The 17,846-nt window shown below is 46.2% G+C and overlaps 1 long non-coding RNA gene across 1 annotated transcript; it reads right to left on the reverse strand.

Moving 5' to 3' along the window:
* Positions 1-12,186: 12,186 nt before the first annotated feature.
* LOC122461242 lies at positions 12,187-17,512 on the reverse strand. The gene is made up of 2 exons (XR_006283107.1): positions 16,087-17,512; positions 12,187-15,937 (listed from the first exon to the last, which is right to left on the reverse strand). It is a non-coding gene; the product is annotated as an uncharacterized LOC122461242 (long non-coding RNA).
* Between the last annotated feature and the right edge of the window lie 334 nt (positions 17,513-17,846).

Consider the following 17,846-nt stretch of genomic DNA (forward strand, 5'->3'; position numbering starts at 1 on the left):
GGCACAAAGAGTGGAAGTAACTTGCCTTTGGTCACACAGCAAGATAAAAGTAGAGCTGGGAATACACCCAGGTGTAACAGTGCCCTGGTCCTGGGACACATGCATGTGACCCAGTGGCCTGGTCAAGGCTCTGACTGACTGGCTGAGTGAGGTAACCAGGGGTCATGTGACAGCTTGGTGGCAGGGAGATGCAGGGCTGGGGTAACGATCCAGAAGAGGCTTTTGGAAAGATCAGGCAGCAGGCCCTGACTTACAGGGGGAAATTAGAGAGTCTAGGAAAGATTTGTTTTGAGATGCGCTGACACTGTTTTCAGAGTAGCAGCCGTGTTAGTCTGGATTTGCAAAAAGAAAAGGAGTACTTGTGGCACCTTAGAGACTAACAAATTTATTAGAGCATAAGCTTTCGTGAGCTACAGCTCACTTCATCGGATGCATTTCAATCTCCCCTCTGTTTTTTCCACCAAATGCATCTGATGAAGTGAGCTGTAGCTCACGAAAGCTTATGCTCTAATAAATTTGTTAGTCTCTAAGGTGCCACAAGTACTCCTTTTCTTTTTGACACTGTTTTGTTACAGAAAGAAACCCCAAAGAAGAGGACAGAAGTTCTGCTGCTCTTGGGATCTATATTTGACATATTGGCCAGTGAGTTGGCCCACCAGATCTCTTGACTCCCAGTCCAGTGCCCTGTCCACTAAACCACACTGATTTTCAGACTGATTTTCAGACAGATTTTCACACTGCCTTTTCGTTATCTGGATCTGGCACTTATGTGGCCACGGCTACCATAGCATCCAAGTGCCTTGCAATCTTTAGTGCCTGTCTCCTCACAACACCCTGGGGAGTAGGGCAGTGCTTTTAGCCCATTTTACAAATGGACAACTGAGGATAAGTGACTTGCCCAAGGATACACAGGGCATCTGTGGTACAGCAGGGATTTGAATAGTTTCCCAGGCCCAAGGCTACTGCATTAATCACTGGACCATCCTTTTTTATTGGAGTGTGTCCTTCCATGCATACAGGAGGTCTCCTCTATACTTGGTCACTCCTACCAGGAACACACTGCATCTTCAAAAGAGGGATAAGACTTTGGGGAACATATTTTCCTCTGCAGGACTTAAGGGCTTGTTATTTTCTCTCTCTCTCTCTCTCTCTCTGTCTCTTTTCTGCTGTCCAATTTTTGCCTGCTGAGCTTTTTCCTTTCTCTTCCTGTCCCCTCCCCCACAAGTAAAACAGCTCACTTAAAGAATAAAAGCGCCATCCTTGCCAGTGGCGAAAGAGCAACAGGCACCGCAGCCGCTGAATAAAAACACAGTAACCCTGTGAGAGAGTTACTCTTGTCGAGGTATTGACCCCAGTGTGCCTGCTGTTTTGGTAGTGTCTTAAACCTACTTTGCTCTGTCGTAAATGATTGCACAAGTCAAAGGGCACAGAAAATCAGGCTATGTGTGTGTGTGTGTGAAATGATTGCACAAAACAAAGGGCACAGAGAATCAGGCAGTGTGTGTGTGTGTGTGTGTGTGAAATGATTTCACAAGGCAAAGAGAACAGAGAATCAGGCTCTGTGTGTGTGTGTGTGTAATGATTGCACAAGGAAAAGGGCAGAGAATCAGGCTCTGTGTGTGTGTAATGATTGCACAAGGCAAAGGGCACAGAGAATCAGGCTCTGTGTGTGTGTAATGATTGCACCAGGCAAAGGGCACAGAGAATCAGGCTGTGTGTGTGTGTGTGTGTGTGTGTGTGTGTGTGTGTGTGAAATGATTACACAAGGCAAAGAGAATAGAGAATCAGGCTGTGTGTGTGTGTAATGATTGCACAAGGCGAAGGGCACAGAGAATCAGGCTCTGTGTGTGTGTGTGTAATGATTGCACAAGGCAAAGGGCACAGAGAATCAGGTTCCATGTGTGTGCATGCACATATAGACATGCTATTTTGGAAAATGGAGCATGGGTGGGGAGAGGAGACTAGGTCACTCCAGACAGGAAGCAGGACCTGACTTGGAAAGGTGCCCTAGTTAGTACATACTCACGAGGAGGCAGGTAATGACAACACAACTATTTATGGTTCTTTGTGACAACTGAAGCCTTATATAGGCAAGGGAGACTTTATGGAGCTCAGCAGAGGCGGAGCCTCAAGGGCCACTATTTGTACATGTTGCTCCCATGCTACATGTTTGAGAAGCCCACTGACCTCTTTCCTGGGAAAATCCCTGGGAACCCTCACTGAATCCAGCTGTTCAAATCTCTGAAAGTACAAAGAAACCACCCACTCTTACTTCCCCCACTTCTTGCCCCGCATACCTCCGGCAGACTGCAGCTACATTGCAGCAAAATGACCTCATCTGTGACCTGCACAGTATCTGGGGAAGTGGGCTGGAGAGTGCCCAGCATCAGAGATAGGAAACCAATTCCCATCCGGTCATGATCCTGGGTGAATAATCACAGGGAAAACTTTACTCTTTACACACTTGTGACCCAGTGCAGGGCTACAGCTGGCAAGCTGACACACACCCCCATATCCTAGCTGATCCACCCCTCCTGGCACATGCCTGCAGGGTCCTCCTGATCTCCATGGGCACATCTGCCATTATGCACACTTTGACCCTGTTCCTGCTGGCCGACCAAACTGTGTTAGAGACGAGTTACAAATAAATACAAAGACAACAGTCATAGTGAAGCTGGTACTGTTGCTACACACAGAACATGCCTGACTAGGGTTGCCAGCAGTCCCCCATTACAAGGGACATCCTTTATTTTTTTATCTCTGTCCAACAAGATCAGGAGTTGCTGAGTGCTGCAAGAAGCAGCAAGACATACCCCTGCAAATGTAGGTGAGTACTGCTTATTAATTATTATTATTATTATCATCATAGGTGGTGGGTGAAGCCTCCCCTTGGAGAGATTAGCCCCCTGACCTGCCTCTTCGACCAAGGCCATGTGGGGAAAGGCTGAGAGTTCACCCCCTCCCCCCACTGGCAGGCCCTGGCTGTGGGGATCCGGGCCACAGAGGCAGGGGGGCTGAGAGCTCTGCCCTGGCTAGGATCAAGCTGTGAGTCCCAGCCAGGATCACGGTGGAGCTCTCAGCCCTGGCCAGAACTCCAAGCCTGCAGTTGCTAAGTGCTGCAAAAATCAGCAAGACAAATGTAGGTGAGTACTGCTTATTATTTTTTTATTATTATTATTATTATCATGAGTGGCGGAGCCCTTCACCCAGGCCAGGGGGCCGCAGCCGCAGAGCTTCAAGCTCGGAGCCCCTCCCTGGTTCTGCCCCTTCCCTGCGGCTCAGCCCCAGTTCTGCCCATAGTCCTGCCCTGTTCCACCCCTTTCCCTGTGGCACTGCCCCCATTCCACCCCACCCCCACCCCTGCATCCCCTCGAAGGCCCTTCTCGCTGCGGCCCTGAGATTGGAAAAGCTGTGTGTGAGTTCCTCCAGCCCCAGGGCTGTGGCGGGGGGAGATTTTTCTGGGACCCCCAAATTGACTGGGCCCGTGTGATAATCTGCCATGGCCCCACCCACAGCGGTGCGAGGTTTGCGGAGGCTTAGCTACCCCACACCTCCATTACACACTGCCCATTATTATTATCAATAAAAATAATAATAAAATAATAATAATAATATAATATCAGGAGGCGGTGTGGGGTGGGGGTGCTATAGAAACAGTCCCTTATTTTTGAAGTACAACGATGGAAACCCTATACCTGGCACAAACCCATAAAAGCAAAGACTGAAAAGTTATACCACCTCAACGGTACATACTCTCTACTCCTCCACCCACAGGTACACACCTACCATAACTAGTGTATGCTATAAATCACACACTGCAGCATTAACTCAGCCCCCTAGCGCTTCCTGTACCAAACAACCCTCTCCCTGCAGAACACACTAGTACACCAAACACCCACAACCAAATGTGTAGGGAGTGGTGAAACGCTTGCGCAGAATGGGAATCTGAGGGCGATCTAGTATGTTTGGTGGAGATAGTTTGGTAAAGGGGGTAGGGGAGGGCCAACAGGAGGACGGAGTTACAGGTCCAGCCAAAGTGCTTTACAAATATTCATTGATCCTCTGCACCCATGTTGCAGATGGGGAAACTGAAGCACAAAGTAGAAGAAGTGTATTATAAAAGAGCTATCATAGACTTCTCTTCTAGCTACCTCAACATTACACCTGTCCAGGACTTGCTCTTATGATACAGGCTGTAGCCTTTAATGGATACCCAGATTTACACACCACGGTTGCATATAGCCTGGATTGGTTTAAATTTAAACCAATAAATCTATGCTTCAAATGTTCTCCTGCATAGTCTAACAAATAAAGGCTAAGAGGCACCTGCAGTGGATACACTACGGCAGCATGCCTTCCATTGGCATCATGCATAAATTCCTTCAAACAATGCTGTCACTAATGATGATAGACAGAGTCAAATTCTGTAGGTGGAAATGTGGATTGTAGCTCCACACAGCAGTTCATGGAAGCATTGGAGTGGAAAGGTGTTTGAGACCCAAATCTGAATTAAGGAAAGTCTAATGCCAGACAGATGGGGCTAGATAAATATAAGGACCATTCTGAGAGAAGAGAAAATGAGAGAAGTGGCGTAAATAATTTTTGGTATACATCTCCTCTTGCCTAACAACATATGTGTCTGTGTATGTGCACAAGTGTGTCTTTGTAAATATGTTTGAGTGTGTGCATACACAGTATTTGTATGTGTGTATGTACATGTGTTTTTTTTGTGTGTATACATTATACAGGTAACTGTCTTGATATAGTAGGAGTCTGTGCTTGTGGATATACTGTAAATCTTGGGCCAGATCTTCAGCGGCTGTAAAAAGGGCACAGCTCCATTGAAGTCAGTGGAGGTGTGCCTGTTTATACCATCTGAGGCATTGACCCTATGGATGCTGTGAATGCATTCGGTATTTCAGTAAGTGCATATACGAATGTCTGTACATGTTCTCTCTTTTCAGGCTGTTTTGCAGCTGAACACACAGAGATCCAGTTTTCTTTTGTTACCTGTGGACATGTTTCCATGCAGGCTCAAATCTAGTCAAGTAACTTCTCAATTACTCACCTGTCAGTTATTACTATGTTCCAACAAACCTGAAGCTCAGAGAGACAGAGCATGCTATACTGTGGCTGGGGGGCCACGGGAGAACAGTCTTCCCTGCATGGTGTCACCAGAGAGTGACACATCACCGCTGTAATGTCATAGAGCACACACAAATGATTCATGGAGTAACTAATAATTTCAATGCCATTATTTTAAAAGAAAGAATCCAGAACTTGTCCCAGGTTCTAACTCACGGGGCAGGGAGGCTGTGGGTTAAATAAATGCAAAGCAGTTGTGCTTCCTGTGATGTCCTGGTCCCAACAGCACAGACAATGAACTACTACGGATCACTGTCTGAAAAGCAAACACTTACAACGTCATCATAAAGATTTTTCTCTCATTTCTCTAGTAGAATCCTAGGCAATTTGACCCCAGAGAAGCAAAAAATGGGAGGGATGTGGGGTTAGTGAAAAGAACTCAGGGGGAGGGGAAGGTTGTGGGATCAGTGAAGAAAGGCTTGGGGTCAAGGTTCTGGGCAAGAGAGGACCAAGTGGGGAACTGGGAAGGCTGAGAAGAGCTCAGAGCTGGAACTCAGGGCAAGGGAAGCACAGGGTGAGAAGGACAAAGAGAGTGCAGAGTGGGGATTGTAGGCTGTTAGATACTATGGGGGTGGATGTGGCATAGAACTAGACAGATGGCATAGATCGTCTCTCCAGGTTGGCAGAGACTGGAGAGGGGCGGGGAGACTATAGGGACTTATAAGTCTCAGAATACGTGGAGTTTGGAATCAGAGCAAACTCGTACCAAAGGGCTGGGGGATTGTAGGAATAGAGGGTCCTGGGGTAGAAGGTTACCTGGAGCTCAAAGCCAAGCAGAAGCTGGAGACTGTTTAAAAATGAGAACTAGGTTAAACTGGCCTCTGTAAGGATGGAGGGACACCGCTCTAGGAAGCGCAAGGCAGGGCATGTCAGGCTCTTTGCCATTTCAGACCTGGGAAAAGACTGAAAAGAACTGATAGGAAGCTTCTGTAGAAGAAAAACAATAGTGCAATAAAGCCAAGTCACACGGCACTGGTTTTACAAGTGAGGCAGGGAAGTTCTTCAGGGTGCAGGCAAACAGCTTCATTCTAGTCTGATCCGGACATGTTAGAAACACTGGCCGCTGAATTTGTGGCAGCTCAGCTTGGGTGGAGAGGGAGGGGGTAACAACGCAGTTCACGTGTGAAATGCCAAACCTGAACCCTGGCACAGTGGCCATATGCCCCACACCAAGAACCCTTTAACTAGCAACAATGTGAGGCACAGAGGGAATTCCTAGCTCCAAACGCCCACGCTGTCCCATGTCTTGGATCAACCAGGTCCACTGTGTTTGGTGGAGGGCTGGATCAAATGCAAGACTTCAGGCCACAGTGAGCTGCCTTGGGCAACTGCTGTTGCAGAAAATGGACAGCAGGAGCCAGAGTATTTGCACAATAACCACAAACCAGGGGAACCTCTTGCAGAGGGTGACGGCACCAGGATGGCAGTTTGGGAGAGAGAGTGCAGTGGCCACACACCCGGCCATCAGAACCAGTCCTTGGAAGCCAACACCAGAACGTTTGACGGCGCTGATTCCCTGTTCTGGGGAGGGGGTCAGGAGCTATAGCCAACCCCTTCCAATTCTGCAGCTCAGGCAGTAACAGTGGGTGCTGTACATCCCGCCCACCCTCCAGCCAAGAGCTGGATTTCACCCTTCTCCCAAATTCCCATTATTAATTAATTATTAATTATTATTATTTAAAAACCAAGCTCCATTGATTCTGTTTTGATTTTCACTGAGGTTAGAGAGAGGTTAGAGTCGACATCTGTGCTGGAGATGACATTCCTATCTAATTAGTGGGCTGCCAGCAGAGAAGGCCTTCCTGTCCCATCCCCCAAACACAGGAGAGGGCAGAGCCATCTCAGACAAGGGGTGGAGGGAGGGAGACAGATACTCATTCACTGGTGCTGGAGGCTCTCTAGCTGCCAGTAGCATACAGTGGAATTCCCCCATCCCAGGGTCTTTTGTTTTCCACAGTCAGGGTGAGGCACAAGTTTGCAACTAGAAAAGGAGTACTTGTGGCACCTTAGAGACTAACAAATTTTTTAGAGCATAAGCTTTCGTGAGCTACAGCTCACATAAAGGGAGTGGAAACTAAGAACTCCCAACTCTGGCTCTGCCAGAGAGCTCTCCAGCCCAACTCTTCAAAAGCTGCCACTATTTTTGAGTGTCCAACTTAAGGCATTTGGGGCCAACTTTTCAATTGCTCAATACCCACAAGTAGGGTCAGATTTTTAAAAGAACTCTGGTTCCTTTAAGGTACCAAAATAAGGGCCACATTTTCAAAAGTGCTCAGCTCTCAACATGCTGCTCTGTTCTGGAAACCTGGCCACGTCTTTGGGTGCCTAAAAAGGAGCTGAGCTCTTTGGGAAAGTCTGGCATCCGGGTGTGTATGAATTAGAGACTTTTGCATATCTATTCCAGCAACGACAAAGCTGCAGGGGCACTACGCACTAATTCAGACAGGGCCAAGGTTAATTTTCCAATCATGGCACAAAAATCTGAGCAGATTTTTATGACATGGTGGCAGAAGTACCTGAAGCTTTTCTACACTAATGCTAGCACAAGTGTAGTTGCCCCATTCTTGGACTAGAGGGACACTAGTGTATACAAGGTACTAAGGCCTGATTTTCCGTGTTGCTGAACAACTGCAGTTCCTATTGACTTCAGCTAGTGCTCAGCACCTCTGAAAATCAGGTCCTCGGACCCACATTTCTGTAAGAGTGGCCACCAATTTTAAGAGCCTCAGGCCATGTCTGCACAAGAAAATTTAACAAATTTAACTAAGGCAGTTTGAAATGTGATTCAGCTGAATCAGTGCAACCCACGTATGTGAATGCTCTTATTTCTGTTCAGCAATGCGTTATCGGTTTATCGTAAGCTGATTCCTTACTGAGGTAAGGTAAACCGATATAAGGCACTCTGGAAACAAAATAAGAGCCTCCACACAAGTGGGATTCACTGAGTTAACTAAATGTGGCTCCGAACCGATTTCACTACATTGGTTCAGGCTTCTCAGGTAGACAAGCCCTTTGTCTCTGGGAGCCCAGCTTCAGAAGCTGTGAGCCTAATTCTCAGAAGTGCTGTCCACCCACCACTCCAGGAGGAGCCGCTTGGCACCTCTGAAAATCAGATCTCTGAGTTGTCTCAAACTGGTCACCCAGAACCAGGGGTCACATTGAAAATCTCGGTCTTTGTGTCTCCAGTGGGGCATCCAAAACAGGATGTGCCCAAAGTGAGTAGAGACTTCTGAAAATCGGGGCCTTAATCTCTCTGTCTCTCAGCCTACCAGACAGGGGTATTGGGGTGATTAGTGGGTGATACTGCACACCACTGGTCAGTGCTAAATGTTACTTTATCACCTCCCTCCCTTCATGTAGAAAACAGGTTTAATTTATCGTATTACAGAAGAGGGAGAAAAAGCCCCTTCTGGCCTAAATAGCTGTTTTTGACTTAGAATGGATCACTCATGTGCCGAAGAAAAACAAGAGAAACAAAAGACATTATTTTGATGGGGTCTGCAGAAACCCAATGTGCAGTGGACCCCTGTTGGTTCTGCATTACCGAGGACTGAGGGTGGGAGGGCAGGCTTTCCCATGGTTGGGCTGATCTTGTTAGGCTGTACCTAAGACACCGTTTGCCATCCTCTCTTCCCCCTTCTCTCTCATTTGCCCCCCTTAGAGATAATAATTAACTTTTCTGTATCGCCATCCAGCTCAATGTACAGTAGCAACTACAGAGACACACCTGGAGGCATGACTCCATTGATCAGTGTAGCATAGCCACCACTGGGGCGGGACAAGGCAGCTGTTTAACTACCTACAGCAGGGGCTGGCAATCTTTCAATGTTTTTAGAAGGCCTCTTTCTATAAGTCTATAATATATAACTAAACTATTGTTGTATGTAAAGTAAATAAGGTGGCGCTGGAACAAATTTTAAGGTGGGAGTGCTGAGCTGCACCCCCTCTTGCCCCTGTCTGCACCCCTCACTGCCCCAGGCTGGGGCCAGTGGGTCACAGCTGGGGGCAGCTGCAGAGCCCTGGGCCAGCAGCCAGGACCCCAGGCTGGCAGCAGAGCCCCCCAGACTGGTGGCTGGACACTCTGGAACCAGCAGTGGGCTGAGCAGGGCTGGTAGATGGAATCCCAGCTGGCAGGGCGCCGGTGGCTTGTACCCCAGGCCAGTAGTGGAGCCCTGGGGACCAGTGGTCAGGACCTGGGCACTGAGAGTGCCACTGAAAATCAGCTTGCGTGCCGCCTTTGGCATGCATGCCATAGGTTGCCTACCCCTGCCCTACAGTAACACCACACACAGGGAGACACCACCACCCGATCCACGTGCACTTGCATTTAGGGAGACAGGATCTAAATAGCCACACTGAAACTTAGCCAGGACACCAAGGTTAACACATCCACCTCTTGCCAAAAAAGTGTCATAGGAGCTGTAACAATGGCAAGTGGTCACAGGTCCCTGTTTTTATGACTCATCTGAAGCATGGCACCCCATGCAGCATCAGGCACATCAGCACCATGCTGGGACATAAGTACTGACTCAAAAGGGAGAGACGCTCCTACTGAATCACCCACATTTCCTGCAGCATCTGAATTTTCCTTACAGCTCTTCCACCAAGTATTGGCTAGGCCCAGCCTCGGATTACAAAACCCAATGAGATCAGAAGGTGCGTTAGGAGCAGTCAGTCCCAGAAAGCTGAATTTGCGCCAGGTATTTCTGTGTGAGATTGCAACAGCCTGCTCCCTACTGATATCCAGTGTCCACAAACCACCTGGCTGACACATTTAGCCATGCCCATCACCTACAATCCTGTGTGCACTGCATGCTATTGATGGGGTGGGAATCTTAGCAGAAGGCAGGTGGGCACACTGGTGAGGCAGACGCCCTACCCAACAGCCAGCGCTGCCTCTATCACAGGAAACAAAACTGCCTGGCCATACCTTAGAGGGGAAGTGACCTACGTTCCTGTCCTTGGGTGTAAACACTCTAGTTCCTCAATGGGGAGGGGAAAAGGAGGCACAGAAACAGACTCAGGAGATTGCTTTTTTCGGCCAAGATGCCCCCGGTGCATTTGCTGTGCTAGGAAGAACAGGGCTGGAGGTTGTGCTGATGGATCACAACTACGGTTCGCTCCCACACACAAACAGGAAGCAGCAGGCAGATCCTTCCCCAAGGCTGTGGGAAACATCGCCAGTGAAACAGCAGCAAAAGCAAGGAGTCAGGAGCAGGACCGGCTCTAGGCACCAGCAAAGCAAGCATGTCCTTGGGGCGGCACATTTCCAGGGGCAGCTTTCTGGCCATCCTTTTTTTTCCGGAAAAATCCACCAATGTATGGAAAAAACCCCAAAACATGAAGATAAAAAAATCTCCAGTAGTGCGATAGGAGTGTGATGTGAAAAATATCATGTCACGTCGTGACACAGTCACTCATAATGTGAACGTGCATAAATGTGTAAATGTTAACGGTTACTGATTAATTAAATCAGGAATCATGATTACTTGTGTGTACTGTTCAGCCCTATTGGCGACATTCGTGCTAATTTCCATGTCACGTCGGTGCCAGTGGTTATAGGACTAAAATGAAAATGACTTTCCGGTGCTGCCTACTGGCAACAAAGAGAGAAACAGCAAAAAGAATTAGAAAAACTATCTCGTCCTTCAAATAAGTATTTTTAAAAACTTGACAATCAAGGAGAAAACTCTAAGCAATGAATTGAAAGTGATTATTCATCAACTGATGAAGACCAATTGAACCAAAGATTATCTTTATCAACTTATAAAGATGAACAACAATCCGACTAAAGATTATCTTCGCTAACTGATAAAGACGAACAATCACAATCCATCCAAAGATTTAATTCTTCAGCTGAAGAGTCCAGAAACAAAGAACTGTTATCCAAATCTAAAACTGAAGAACAATTATTGGAAGGTGGAGAGACTGACATAGGATCGGATCCAAGTACATCGCCGACAATAATTACTGATGCAATGCTAATGATTATTGTGAAAAATGGTCCTTCAAAACTAGATCCTATATTTGAATATCCATTTAATGAGTTGACTCGTTGATTTATGACATCCAGTATGAAGAAAAAAATGAATTAATAGATTGTGGTTAGTGTATTCACAGACCAAAGATGTAGTTTTTTGTTTTTGCTGCACCAGAAGACACTAACGTTTTTCATTACAGTGTATAGTTGAACCCAAATTGTTTGTAATTGTGATTTTGTTAAAATTAAATGAGTACACTAGTAGGAAATTGTTTTATTTCACTAACTACAAATTCTCTGTTTTTTTTTTTTAATTTTAAACAGTCAAAACAAAACACAACAAAAAACCATTGCAAAGTGCAAACGTGTAAAAGCCAAAAAAAAGGTGGGGGGCAGCCACATTTTTTTTTTGCTTGGGGCGGCAAAAAACCTAGAGCCGGCCCTGGTCAGAAGAGGAGAGATACATGGAAGAGAGAGTGATTGAAGGTATCTGCTCATGGCACATTTTGTGCCGCTTCCAGGGGACCCTGGGCACCTCGCTATTGCCTGCCCTTAGTGTGAAGAACCAGTGTCTGTGCCAGCCTTGATTCTGTTCCCCAACATCACCAGCCTCTGGCAACACAAGCACTCCCCTGTAGGCCTCTGCAGGCCCTGCTCTTTCTTTACAGAGTAGCAATAGGCTCACTCTAACCCCATCTTGATTATCACTACAAAAGTTTTTTTCTCCTGCTGATAATAGCTCATCTTAATTAATTAGCCTCTTACAGTTTATATGGCAACTTCCACCTTCTCTGTATGTATATATGTATCTTCCTACTATGTGTTCCATTCTATGCATCCGATGAAGTGGGCTATAGCCCACAAAAGCTTATGCTCTAATAAATTTGTTAGTTGCTAAGGTGCCACAAGTACTCCTGTTCTTTCTTCTAACCCCTGAGTCCTCCAAGCATCTCCAGCCCCTGGGCCACTGGACACTCACAGAATCCACAGATCTGCTACTCCCAAAGGAAGAATAGTACGCTCCAGTTTACCAGTTCCACCACAGAGCATCGCTTAACACACAGCATTGAGATCTGTTTATAGTAAAACCAAGTCTATGTTTATTTAACAAAGAACAGAGACTCAAATGACAGCGAGCAGAAATACTGGAAACAAAGGATTACATATAAAAGAATAACATGTACACTAGAGCCTAAACTTAACTAATAAGGCATTCCCCTCTCTGGAAAAGGTTAATTCACCCAAAGTTCCTTTCCCTGCTTCAAACATCCAGACCGGCTGTGATCTACCTTTTATAAAACAAGCCAGCTGGCAGCTTGTCTCCCTGGGGAAGCACACCAGGGTGGCCCTTTGCAACCCCAGATACGTCAAAACAATTCTGTTCTCTTTTATCCATAAACCGACACACTCCTGCTGTTTGTTCCTTCCTGTAGATTTTGTAATCGCTTGTTAATTACTTAATTTTGAGTAGGTGGTGGCTCCGTATGCACATAGATATCCATTGTGAAGTAGACCTGTGGCTCTCAATCTTTCCAGACTACTGTACCCATTTAAGGAGTCTGATTTGTCTTGTGTACCCCCAAGTTTCACCTCACTTAAAAACTACTTGCTTACAAAACCAGACATAAAAATACCAGTGTCAGAGCACACTATTACTGAAAAATTGCTTAAGCTCTCATTTTTACAATACAATTATAAAACAAATCAATTAGAATATAACTATCGTACTTACATTTCACTGTATAGTATATAGAGCAGTATAAACAGGTCGTATGAAATTTTAGTTAGTACTGACTTCGCTAGTGCTTTTTACATAGCCTGTTATAAAACTAGGCAAATAGCTAGAAGAGTTGATATGCCCCCTGGAAGATCTCTGCGTATCCCCAGGAGTATACATACCACAGGTAGAGAACCACTGAAGTAGACAATGCTCAGTTTGAATATAACTAGGCAGATAGATAAACATCTCCTGCCTGTCTGAAAGGAAGACATTTGTCACTCTTGGTGACCTGATTTAACTCACTGACCTTAAGAACATAATTTCTAGTATAGGTGCATAACTCCTCACATATAATCCATACATACATTTTGCAGGGATTATGATGCCCAGTGTGTTACTGGCTCTGAGCAGAGACCTCATAGGCCACCCTTTAGTGAATTAGTATGTATATAACTGACCAAGGGGTTCCCTGTAAAACTCTGCACCGCATAACCTCTGCCAATTGGCATCAAGAGATTTCCAGGTCACACACATACAGGCAGCTGCCCACGTAATTCCCTGCCACTGAGTGGGTTTGGGGTATTTCTTAATGGAGTTCTGAGGGTCCCTCTCAAAAGGGCTACATCTTTCTGGCCAAGGACTTCACCAATATTAGTCTACAACCACCCCAACTGGAAAAGAAACACCTCCCCCCAGCATGCTTTCTGTGCAGCACACCCACCTCCTGCCAAAGAGAGGTGGACTGGGAATAACGCCTGAATCGGCCTGCATAGCAGTGCTAAGCCTTAACCCCAAGGCTATCAGGCCTTCCCAGCGAAGCAGGCCAAGACCCTGCTGGCCTTGGCAGGAAGAGACCAGACCCGGAAAATGACTCCTTCATGGTAGCAAAGAGCATGAACGCTAGACCACAGCTAGGCCAAAGACTTGTGGCTGAAGCCCTGCTATGAAGAAAGAAGAACTAACAGGAGATTTTATTTGGTTGTTTCCTGCCACTGGCCAGACTGTAAAAATCATAATGCAAAACAATAACCCCTCACATCTCAACAGCTACCTGAGGAATTTCTGGCAATCAGTGAGTTGAAGGACAACAAGGACTTTGCATGTTTTTTTCTGGGTGTTTTTTTATCTGCATGATTTACATTGTGGATAATCCCCTCTGTCCCCTGCAGAGCTGAGCTCTTGCCGTCAGAGAGGAGGATGTGCTAACCCAGGCCAGCCTCTGGTGCTGTGTGTTCTCATTTTTCACATATGTTGCTCCGAGCAGTGGGAGGTGCTTTTCTGTAGGAACCCTGAGTCACTCTTAGCCTCCTGCAGAGAATATTTCACCCCTGTTTATCATTGCCTTGCTGGAAGCACTAACCCTATACCCAAGTTACAATGTTGCTGCAGGACAGATTGTCTAGCCATGAAATTATTTGATTTGTAATAGCCCCATTCATCATGAAGGGACTCAAAGCACTGTACAAATATATTCTAGCGGCCACTGATCACACTTATAATAGTTAAAAGTTGCAAAGTAGTTTGCATTATATTCCCCCCCATCTTATTTTCAGACAATCATAACTTTCCAAAACATTCATTTTGTGGGCTGAAATTTGCTATGCTTGGTTTCTCTTCACAGGTGAATATTGCTGGAAAATTTGGGCCAAACCTATTCAGTCATTTCTGAATTATGGGAGAGTGAAAAAAAAGCCATTTTTGCACAACCATACAAAGAAAATATGTTGGCCTGTTGCAACTGTTTCTTTTCCAGCATCACTCAACACTGGCTAAACTTTGAAAGATTAAACTTGGCTTAAGCAGCGTCCCTAATGATCAGAAAGGGCTCTGGCAATTTGCTTAAAAATTCAGATAAAAGAAACAACACAGTTATATAAACATTAGAAAACATGCTCCAGCATGTGCACCCTGTAACACTTCATGAACGGTGACTCTGCTCTGTTAGCCAGGCCTGTGGAGCCAGTTATCTGTGCAGGGCCATGTGCTCTGAACCAGTGGTTAAAGCTGATCAAAGCAAGAGTGGGAGCTCACCAACTCTCTTGTCACCACAGGTCTGGGTGTTAAGTGGAGAAGCAGCAGCGCCCTGCCCTGCAGTAGGGGAAAGGGAACAAATGTAGCCAAAAGAAGTTCCTCCCCTTTCCCCCTCCCCACGGAGGCCCCATCAGCCTGCCTGTGCTCCTTGTGCAGAACTGGTTTGGGCACATCGGTAGTTCTCCGATCTCTGTGTCCAGCAGGATAGAGAATCTGTGTTGATGTAACACAAACAAGCCTAGGAAGTCTGGGGGCATCTTCCTTGGAAAGTGCTGGTGCATTTTAGACTATGTTAAGTTGATTTTTAAAAAAGGTTTTATGCAAAAACCTTCTGTTTTGTGTATTCTTTATCTGTCCTTCTCCCTGGGGGGAAGACAGAGCTGGTGTAGGGGAAGGGAGCAGGGTTCTCCCATGGAAGAGGAGCTGGCAGGAGATGGATCTTCCCACGGAAAGGAGGCATGTAGGACAGGGTCACCTTTTACTTCCCCATCAACCGCAGCTGCTCTACCCACTGGCAGAAACGGCTGTGTGCTTCCTCATGGTTACCGATGTTTAAAAGATAGCTCCAGGGACACTCCTGCATAAAAGCCTAAAAGTGCCATGAGCTGCCAGAGGGTTGTGAGCAGAGCCTAGTGCATTTTAATTTAGTTTTATGACAAATATCTTAATCATCAGGGTCTTGGAAGTTTTGGGGTTTGAATCAGCACTTAGAAATTGACATATTCCTCTGACACTGTAGGGAGCAGCACCAGAATCCCGTGCCAAATTCCCAACCTCCCTCCTACCTGAAGATAGGAAGCAGCTGCCCAGTGGGCTGCTAGTGCTATTCCCTTACTCCAGAATCTCCATGGAAGGACGGCAGGCCTGGCTCACTCCCCGGCATCCTTAAAGAGCATTTCTCCTGAAGAACGAGGTGAGATGGAGGGATGGATGTGGCCTCTCCCTGGCACTCTTGCTCTCTGGGGTGGGTGGGGAGAAGCACATTCTCAGGCTTGTCTCCTGGAGGCCTCATGTTTCCACCATTCATTTCCTCTAGCTATAGGGGAGGGCTGAGGGCTTTCCTCTTTGGTGTTATCCAATGAATGCATCCGATGAAGTGAGCTGTAGCTCACGAAAGCTTATGCTCAAATAAATTTGTTAGTCTCTAAGGTGCCACAAGTCCTCCTTTTCTTTTTGTGAATACAGACTAACACGGCTGCTACTCTGAAACCTCTTTGGTGTTGCCATTCTACCTGCCTTTCCCTCCTCCTATCCCATTGGGTCCCCCTGGCTCCCATGCCCCCTGGCTCCCATGATCCCTACGGCTGCAGCTGCATTGAATGACAAGACAGAGGCAACTGCTCAGACTCGGATTCATCTCCTCTACGCTCACAAGGGAGCAGCTGATGTGAGGGAATGAGCCACACTGCCAGGCACAGCAGCTCCTTGTGGCAGGACACCATAACTGCAGGTGAGCTTTCCAGAAGCTCCAGGCCACAGGCTAGAACTGTAATTTCCAGGACAGGGCAGTAAAAGCCTGAGGTCCTGGCCAGATCAGGACTAATAGCAGCTGTTTTCCAATCTGTAAAATGGGGATATTTATTTACCTACATCACAGGACAGATTGCACAGAGTTTTGCGAATGGTGTTGGTCTCTTCTGTTCAGCCTTTGCTTTGTAACCACAAAGTACTAAGTGTTATTACTAGATGGCAGGAATGCTGAGAGGATAAACATCTCCCTGTTCTGCAGCCTCCCAGAAAGCCCAGACGGGGGGTGGAAGATGACCAGGGGACAGTTTAAAGAATGGAAGCGAAAGGAAGGACAGAAACATTTTATGTAAAGAGAGACACTCATGTAGGGTTTAATTTAAAGTTCATGACTCCTGCATTTTAAATATAGCTGTATAGTTATAGTACATACACACATGACTGTGGTGCGGCCACTGGTAAGACAGAGCACAGCAAAGGTTTAACAGAACAGAGCAACATCATGCATGTCTCAAAAAAGGAAGTGAAGAACACAGCATCCCTGGTGCAATAGAAACAAAGGGAAGCATTTTAGCCACTAATATGGAGAAATCTGTTAGTGCTATGGAACAGCCTTTTGCATTAGCTCCTTTGCAACAGACCATCATGTTTATTGTGTGTGAAAACTGACATATAACACCCTGAATCATACCATGTGCAAACCTTCCTGACACCAACACGGGGAGATTGTTATTAGCAGCCATCATTAGCATGTAACAGCTTCCCTCTGCAGAGACAATAAAAAAGGGATTAAAATTGAAGTCCTGGACCCAGATTTTCAAAGGTATTTAGGCTCCTAACTGGCATCAATGTCAATAAAAGTGAAGTACCTTTGAGGATCAGGTCCTGCTTCCTAAAACATCCTTGCACTTCTCTGCCCTTTTCATTATTTCTCTACTGGGTCAAAGGCGTGCCTAGGCATTTTGGTACTTCAAGGGAGAATCAGATGCACATAAAACGCTACCCTCTTCCCGCCACTGAACGTGGTGTTTCATCAGGATGGCTAAAGAAGGAAATCCTTGATGATGCGTTGGAGAGGTTTTAGTTGGGGGCTGAAGGTGATGGCCCACCTTGATTATCACCACAAAAGGTTTTCTTCCTTTCCCCCCCACCCCTTCTTGCTGGTAATAGCTCATCTTAAGTGATCACTCTCCTTACAGTGTGTATGATATAACCCATTGTTTCACTTTCTCTGTGTGTGTATATAAATCTCCCCACTATATTTTCCACTGAATGCATCCGATGAAGTGAGCTGTAGCTCATGAAAGCTTATGCTCAAATAAATTTGTTAGTCTCTAAGGTGCCACGTTTCAGAGTAGCAGCTGTGTTAGTCTGTATTTGCAAAAAGAAAAGGAGTACTTGTGGCACCTTAGAGACTAACAAATTTATTTGAGCATAAGCTTTCGTGAGCTACAGCTCACTTCATCGGATGCATTCACAAGTACCACAAGTACTCCTTTTCTT

This window comes from Dermochelys coriacea, chromosome 1, assembly GCF_009764565.3.
Source record: "Dermochelys coriacea isolate rDerCor1 chromosome 1, rDerCor1.pri.v4, whole genome shotgun sequence".
Lineage (NCBI taxonomy): Eukaryota > Metazoa > Chordata > Testudines > Dermochelyidae > Dermochelys > Dermochelys coriacea.